Raw genomic sequence first — 8,934 nt, 5'->3', positions numbered from 1 at the left:
GACCTGGAGGGATGTGGGCAGTGGGGTTCCTCAGGGCTCGGTCCTCGGGCCCGCACTGTTCAACATCTTCATCAGTGACTTGGACGAGGGGATAAAAAACACCCTGTTCAAATTTGCTGATGACACTAAGCTGTGGGGGGATGTGGGCATGTTAAAAGAAAGGAATAGGCTGCAATCAGACCTAGACAAGTTACAGGGGTGGGCAGATGAGAGTAGGATGGGATTTAACACCAACAAGTGCAAGGTGATGAACCTGGGGAGGAAGAACCAGCAGCGTACCTACAGGCTGGGGAACTCCCTTCTCATCAGTGCAGAGGCAGAAAAAGATCTTGGAGTCGTCATTGATGCCAAGATGAACATGGGCTGGCAGTGTGGGGATGCAGTCAGGAAGGCCAACTGTACCTTGTCATGCATCCACAGATGCATCTCAAGCAGGTCCAGGGAGGTAATCCTCCGCCTCTATGCAGCACTGGTCAGGCCGCAGCTGGTGTACTACATCTAGTTCTGTGTGTCACACTTCAAGAGGGATGTGGACAACACGGAGAGGGTCCAGAGGAGGGCCACTCGCATGATCAGGGAGCAGCAAGGCAAGCTAGGACAGGCTATGGGACCTGAACTGGTTCAGTCTCCGTAAAAGAAGGCTGAGGGGGGGATCTAGTGGCCTGTTACAAACTATCAGGGGGTACCAGCAGGCATTGGGGGAGTCCCTGTTTCCCTGAGCACTACCAGGAGTGACTAGAAATAACGGTCACAAGCTGGCAGAGGGTAAATTCAGATTAGACATCAAGAGGCGCTACTTCACTGTCAGGGTGGCTAGGGTCTGGAACCAACTTCCAAGCGAAGTGGTGCTGGCTCCTATCCTGGGGGTCTTTAAGACAAGGCTTGACAATCACCTTGCTGGGGTCATTTGACCCCATTGTTCTTTCCTGCCATGGCAGGGGGTCAGACTTGATGATCTGCTGAGGTCCCTTCCAACCCTACTAACTAACTATGAAACTATGAAAACCTCTATCTATCCATCTATCTATCTATCTATCTACCTATCTATCTATCGGTATCTATATTTAATATAAAACCTATATCTATAAAATCATTGTAGATAAGTACTCAAAATGGACTACTAACTTTAAATTGAATTGGAGTTGTTTCAGCTTTCACCATGCCTACTACTATCTTTACAAAAACATGTGCTTTTTCATACAGGAAATTGTTTCTCAGCCTGGCTAAATGCCTCAGCACTCTGTGCAGTAGGGAAGAAAACAAATGTGCAGCTTTCACTTCATAGAGACATTTAGATTTAGGTTCTGAACCCTTCTCTAATCTTCTTTGTGAGGAATGCCACAGGACGTTTGAGTATAATTTCAAAGACATTAGTCTTTGAAGTGAAAGCAAAGTAAGACTAAGGGAGATGAGTAGATATAGCCAGTAGCAAATTACTGGAGCCTTTCACCCAAGGCTCCAGACAAAGCCCCACAGACATTATTGGGTACAAACCCAAAGGTATGGGTTCAAACTTTGCTCTGGACTTTTGCCAAAGGCTGCTTACAGTTGACTTACAATTGACTCAGTTGTAAATGGGTACTGGGTCATTCAGTCTGGCAAGTCAAAAATGGCTGGATGTGATAGTAACCACATCACTCTTTCTTTGTTCCTTTGACCATGGAAATGAACGTGCCTTAACCATATTACATTGGAGTGGATCTTTGACCTACATTCGCTACTCCCTGAAATCAGTTTGAATCTTTCTTCTGACTTGCATCCAAGTCACACTCAGGTGTTTACATGTAATATTTTTCCAATAAAATTCCTAAAAAAACAATTGTCTACCACTGTGACATGCCTTTATCTTAGCTTACAACTAAATCAAAAAGTAGTTAAAATGTCATCCTCACCTCTTGTGTTAATAGTTATTCAGGGACTTTCATAGGATTACATAAAGATATTTTAGTACCACAAAAAGTGGAATAAGATCTAGCCAAAAATGTCTAAAAAATCCACATAAAGCTATTTGAAGTCTCTCCACTAAAAATAAGCTGAAAAAAATGAAGTGGCATGAACTGAAGGAAAGAAGGATAAAGGTAGTAGTCAGAAGGAAGGGTAAAAGTAGTAGTTTGTGCAAGGCATCATCTGATGAACATGTCTTAAGTGTTATCTAGGATTTATTCTGCTTTGTAATTAAAGCTTATAAGTCACCAACTGTGAGGATGGAATAGGGGTAAAACAAGGTATAGGCCTGGCACGCAGAACCAGAAAGGAGCTTCCCAGTGTAAAAGATGTTCTACAGCATTGTCCCAATAATATGCTCTTTATATGGTAAATCATTATTTTCTTTCCTGAGTTAAATAAGATAAAGGTGCATTTTGTCTGAGAGTAGAAAGGCAGAACAAGTTAACATGCATTGCTTCCAGTCATTACAAAAAAAAAAACCTGAAAAACATTACAAACTAAGCTAGCTGTGCTTGAGAAAACACACAGCAGGAAGATCTTGGGAGACCTTGTGCAAGTCTCAAAAAGGTGAAAACCAAACAACACAACCACGTCAGGTCAAATTGACAATGCTTCACAGTGTGTCAGAACAATATTGTTAAGATAAGGAGAAGTGAAAACTCACCTGCTGTGCTCTAAGTTGCCATTTACCCTGAAAAAAGATCTCTTTGAAAAGATCAGCCTGACAAAGTGCAATCTTTACTTCCTCGAATTCATTCCACCTTTTTCCAGTTTTATAAATAGCTTTCTTTCTGGATTTGAAGTAGTTACCTAAAGGAAACAAACCTGAGAAATGTTGTAAAAATGAAAAAGTGAAAGCCTATCTAATACCTGTCCATCTAATGCTTGTCCTTCTAATACCTGAACATCTAAAAAAGATGAGTTCTTGGAAGTGATTAAATGTTTGCAAAGCCAGACTTTTTACTACTCCTTGTGAAAGGTAGATGTAGAACAAAGATGGAATTCTTTTAGACGTGAAGAGGTTGCCTGATGTTAGGTAAAAAGCAGGAAATATTGTGACCCCAAACCAGAGGAGAAATCTATCAGTTTGCTCTCAAGAAGACAGTTCCCTTGAAGAACCTTGATAGTAAAATTATAGCCAGAGAAACAGTTTTCTGTGAATCAGACAGAATGAACTGGGCAGGGTTTATAAATGGAAGTTTGAGCTCTATTTTTTTTTCTTCTGTGCTGGGCAGGATTTCTTCAGGCAACAGAAAAGGGAAATCTTCAGATTCATTCTTGAGTCCCCCGCCTGACAACTTAGTGGTGGACAATTCTCAGTACCGCACAGCATTTTAAGATGGGCACTCAAAAATTGAAACATCACTTGTCTTGTTTAAAGACCCTGAGGCCTCCACCAAAGAAAACTCAGCATGAAAATAAATTAATTAATTAAATTATCTGAACAGCTTGGGGAAATCAAATTTGAAAGGGTCTTCTAGGGCCCTACATTTCCAAGTAACCATTACTTAGGGATTTCCCAGAATTGCCACTTGAAACCATCATGCACAACAACAAAGTACAACACCAGAAGCATCCAACAAAAAGCCATAAGTAAAAATAGAGGGAATGAGGGCTCTCCCAAAACCCTGAATTTGAATAGACAGTCCTCTCTGTTTTCCACACAGTAAAGAAACTTCAGCTAGAAACTCCAGTTTCCCAGGCCAAACCTAAGCACAGAGGCAATGCCACACTGGAAAAAAAGGAGAAGAGGAGGAAGAGTACACTGGTGTCAGCCTGATACACAAAGGTCATGTCTACACATGAATTTATGCGCTCCTTACCTTAATGCACCATAGACTCAGGTGCATTAAGGCAATTTATGTGCACGTCTACATGTGCATGCCTCAAGGCACCTGAGCGAGCACGTTTTCAGCCCGCTCTGGGCAGCACCCTGGACAGTTCCCCGAAGCCCACGGCAGCATAGCTACGTGGTGCGGCTCAGCACCAGCCAAGGGGTTGGGAGCTAGCTTTTCAAAAATACACACCTCCGGTCCCCCCAGGCGTGATCAGACCAGCCGCAGTTCTAATTCCCTCCCTCTGTTCCTGCCTCCCCAGTGTCAGTAAAGACTGCACACAGGGACACAATGCCTGTCTCTGCCTCTGTACAACGCAGGGAGCGCGTGAAGTTGCCGCTCCTCCCCGGTCTGCCCATGTTTGTCCCGGGGCTTGGGTTGTTTTGGGTTTTTTGTGCCCCCATACACAGTCATCACTCAGCACACTGACAGATACCGCTGCTCCCAGAACTGCCACTCCAGCTCCAGCCTGGAGCTGCTCTGGCCCAGCACAACATGCTGTGGTCCTGGGCTTATGTATAAACTCTGCATTCAGGAGAAATAAGCTTTGGCATGAACTACATCAGAGTTTATTACTCCACACTAATTGCATGTGTAGCTTTTTTCCATTTTTCCTTAGCCAACATGGGCAGCTATGCATTTTTATGGAGCCAACATAGGCAGCTATAATTTGATTACTTAAAGTTTCGGATCTTTTTTTTAAACAGTGTCAACGGTTGTTTCAGACCATGCTGTTAAGTGAGGTCAGTTTTGCAAAATAATTAGAAAGGCATTCCAGGCAAGAAAAGGTTGTTCAATCTGAACAGTGTAGGTAACGAGGGGGAGATGATCAACATGGAATACAAAATTACTAACCATTTTCAAACAATATTCTTTCAGTTTAAGAGAGACAAATATTGCAACACATCCATGATGGCCATTAAGATACTCAAACTCAAGTGATTTCTTTTGAGGAAAAAATAAGGATAATACTGTTTTTCTGTACAAAATGCTAGCTAACAACATTTCTAACCTAAAGCTATATGCAATCAAAGCTAGACCTGATTTCCACAGTATAGAGAACCCTCCAAAACCTGGCCTTGCACAAACAATGCATTTTGAAAATTGGATGTTGAGTCCATCTTTAGGTCATGTACATTCGGTGTCTCCTGGGAAAGTCACTGCTCTCCGAGGAGAAGCCACAAGTGTACAGATGCTCAGGATTTTTCTCCCAAGCAAAAATGGCCACTTCAGGAGAAATATAAGCTAAAATAACCAGGGTTAAATTACTTCTAAGAGTGTTTCTTCTGAAACAGCAAACATCAGTATACATACTCTTCTTGGAAAAACCACAGCACAGTCTTCCAGCATCTCAGGATCCTTTGCTCTTCCCTCCTTCCTCTCCCAAGAGAGGTAGTCTGGGTCAGCCAATCAGGGTTCCCTTGTGCACTGCTACCATCCATCACCAGGCAGACTAGGGAGCCTGCAGAGCATGCTGAGATGTGTTGATATCGGCTCCTTGGCTGCACAGGGTAGGGGGCAACTATGGGGGGAAGGCTGTGTGGTCTCTCCTGTGCTCCCCCTGAGCCACATGTATGAGTCTCTCCTCTTCCTACCCCCAACCCAAAGTCTTCCCCACTCTTCCTCAGCTGTGATCCCCACCCCCCACCAAATGAGCCATCCTGGCTCAGGGCAGATAGTGGCTCAGCTTTGACTTCAGCTTTGAGCCCAGGGCCAAAGCTGGAGATGAGCTGCTTGACAGCCCTGGAATCCAGGAGGCTTATTTTTCCACATTCTGATGGGGTGGAACCTTATCTTGGATTTGAGGAAATATGGTAATTAACACCTCAAAATAAAATTAAATCAAACTCTACCACTGCTTTTGTGCTTTGAGAAAGGCACTCTGTAGGAATCGGTATAAGGCTAGGATTTGCTTAATGCATTTGTATGTAATGTTCCTTTTCTTTAATGTTCTGATTAGCTTCAATATGACCTACATATAAAACGCAAATACATGATGTGCTCTCCTCAGTAACCAATTAGATTAAATTTTATCTCTGCATGTTTTCACTGCTGGCAGCAGATTCCTTCAGTGACTTTGACACTTTCATTCTCCTTTTGCCTAAGTGAAACTGTCACTTCATCCTTTACTATTTATTTTTGCTTAAGGCCAGTACATTAAAAAAAAAGCCCATTACCCAAGCTGGTATAAAGCTATTTAAGATGCTACATGTTCTTTAAGTCCTCTTAACCCCTTTAAGGTTTTGTAGCCACTGTTTTCAAGGCTCCCGTGAGCTTGCCCATTGTCTGTAAAGTGCTATACACACTCTTATTAAAAACAACAGATCTTTTGATGATCATCAAGATTCCCTTGCATAATGGTAATATAAATAATAATCCTATCTTACATGTTTGTAGGGTCTTCCATCCCAATGGCTCCCAAAATGTAACACCAAATGTTACACCAATGACCCCATTCAATCCCACTTCATTTTTTCCTAAATATCTCCCCTTAGTACCATGCACTGTAGATGGAATGAGTTAGCTGGGTACCTAAAGCAATCTAGTTATGTTAGCACTTCTCAGAGTTACCCTTCTCAACACAGAAAAGTAGCTCAAGCAGGGGTCTTCACTTCTGTAGCTATACTGCGGCCTGTACCTGAGGTATTTTGAGAAAATCTACATGCATTTCATTGTGCAGATATAAGACAAAATCTTATTTCACTTTATACAGCATGCATACAGCCCATATTTAACCATATATTTATGTGTGAGTGGATGTCTCTACATGTTCGCTAATGCATGTTTGCTACAGCACATTAAATTTAGTACCTCTAATGCGAGGTACTAACTAAATATACATTAGGCTGCCCCAATGTGCAGTACCAAAAGCACACACTTTTTTAGTGATGCTTAATGCTCAGTAGCCTAATCTTAGTGCACATTAACATATTAGCATGGTTTTGCTGTGACACTAATGCACAGCAAAATAGGCTACTATGCATTAATGTGCACATGTAGACATGCCCACAGAAGACTAAGTAATATGTTCCCATTCTCAGCTAAGAGCACTCTCCTCCAAGGGACAGAAGCAGCACTCCCTCATAGTTTTCCTTCTTCCATACCCAGTACAGTGAGAACTCCTGATTCTGTTTCTCCTGATTTAACCATAGCCCAAGAGCAATTTTCTTTTTCATGCTGCTGACCCTGATAGTCATTTATTTGCAATGCCTTGATGTTTTCCTTTGTAGTTTCTCTAGTGAAAGAGGTCCCCCTACCCTCCTTTCCCTGGCAGAAACTGTTTAAAGCCAAGGGTGAGTATCAAACTGAGCTAACTATATTGCAGGGTTGGGACAAAGCAATGTAGACTATTCTGCTTCCTGTTGATTCCCCAGCTCTTCCCCTCTTCACTACACTCACCAACCACCCATTACTTTCCAGCATGTCCTTAGTAAAATTGGGATGTCGATCCCATACTTCAGAAAAGAGATTTCAGGAAAATGACAGGAATTAAGCCACTATGCCGCCCCATCCTCCACACTTCTTCCACTCTCTCCCCCCACCTCCCCATACACACTTACTTCACCAACAGTGTTCAGAGCAAAACCAAACTGTGAAGAGAATGTGACATAAAGGAATAGCACTTTTTTTTTCATTTACACTTATCAAGATGGTTGCACAATTGCCCTGTGGTTGGCTAACAAGGCCACATGACCCAGGGATTAAGGACAATAAAAAGTCCTTCTTTAGGTACATTGGGAGCAAAAGGAGTGTGCAGGGTAGCATAGGACCCCTACAGGACAGGCAGGGGGAATTAGTGATGGATAGCAGAGACAAGGCAGAGCTCTTCAATGAGTTTTTTTGTCTCTGTCTTCTTAAATAGGTATGTAGACGAACCCTCAATATGCATCACGGACACCAACAAGGGGAACATCAGCTGACCAACAGTCAGTGCCAACACAGTAAAAAGACACTTGGAGAGGCTGGACATGTTCAAATCACTGGGACTGGAGGGACTCTACCCACGGGTAATGAAGGAATTAGCGAGTGTCATAGCCAAACCACTAGCAAGGATATATGAGCACTCATGGTGCTTGGGTCAGGTTCCAGAGGACTGGAAGAGGGCCAATGTCATCCCAATCTTTAAGAAGGGGAGGAAGGAGGATCTGGAGAACTATAGACCAGTCAGCCTTAGCTCTATCCCTGGCAAAATCCTTGAAAAAATTATCAAGGAATACATTTGTGGGAGCCCACTGGCTAATGTGATGTGGAGGGGTAACCACATGCGTTTATAGCAGGCAGGTTCTGCATGACTAACCTAGTTTCTTTTTACAACAAGGACACCAAATGCTTAGATGCAGGAGTCGAGGTGGATGTTATCTATCTAGACTTCAAGAAGGCCTTTGACATGGTATCCCATACCATCCTTATAAATAAACTGAGATTTGCCTTGGATGATTATACAGTAGACTGGGTAACAAACTGGCTCAAGGGTTGCACTGAGAGTGGTGATGTCAACCTGGAAAGGTGTGTGCAGTGGAGTCCCTCAGGGCTCAGTTTTGGGGCTGGTGCTGTTCAACATCTTCATCAGTGATCTGGATGAAGGGGTGGGAAGCACCCTGTTAAAATTCATGGATGACACAAAAATATGGGGTGAAGCTAACACCCTGGAGAGGAGGAACTGGATCAAAGCTGACCTAGACAGGTTGGGGAAGTAGGCAGAGAGCAATGGGATGCAATTCAATAAAGGACAAGTGCAAGGTGCTGCATCTAGGGAGAAAGAACTGCCATCATACCTATAGGCTGGAGGGTAACCTTTGCAGCACCACTGAGGCAGAAAGAAATCTTGGAGTCACTGTTGTCTCCAGGATGAACATGAGTTGTCAATGTGATGAAGTAGTTGGCAGAGCCAATCACACCTTGTCGTGCATCCATCGGTGCTTCACAAACAGGTCCAGGGAGGTGATTCTCCCTCTCTACGTGGCACTGGTCAGGCCACAGCTGGAGTACTGTGTCCAGTTCTCGATCCCACAGTTCAAGCAGGGAAGGCCCTATGAGGAAAGGCTAAGAGACATTAACCTCTTCAGCCTCTCCAAGAGAAGGCTGAGACGGGACCTTGTGGTGGCATACAAATTCATAAGGGGAGAGCAATATGAAGTAGGTGACGATCTGT

Source organism: Crocodylus porosus, unplaced genomic scaffold (assembly GCF_001723895.1).
Source record: "Crocodylus porosus isolate Cpor-Errol unplaced genomic scaffold, CroPor_comp1, whole genome shotgun sequence".
Lineage (NCBI taxonomy): Eukaryota > Metazoa > Chordata > Crocodylia > Crocodylidae > Crocodylus > Crocodylus porosus.
The sequence above is the reverse complement of the archived record's forward strand: the minus strand, read 5'-3'. Positions refer to the sequence as shown.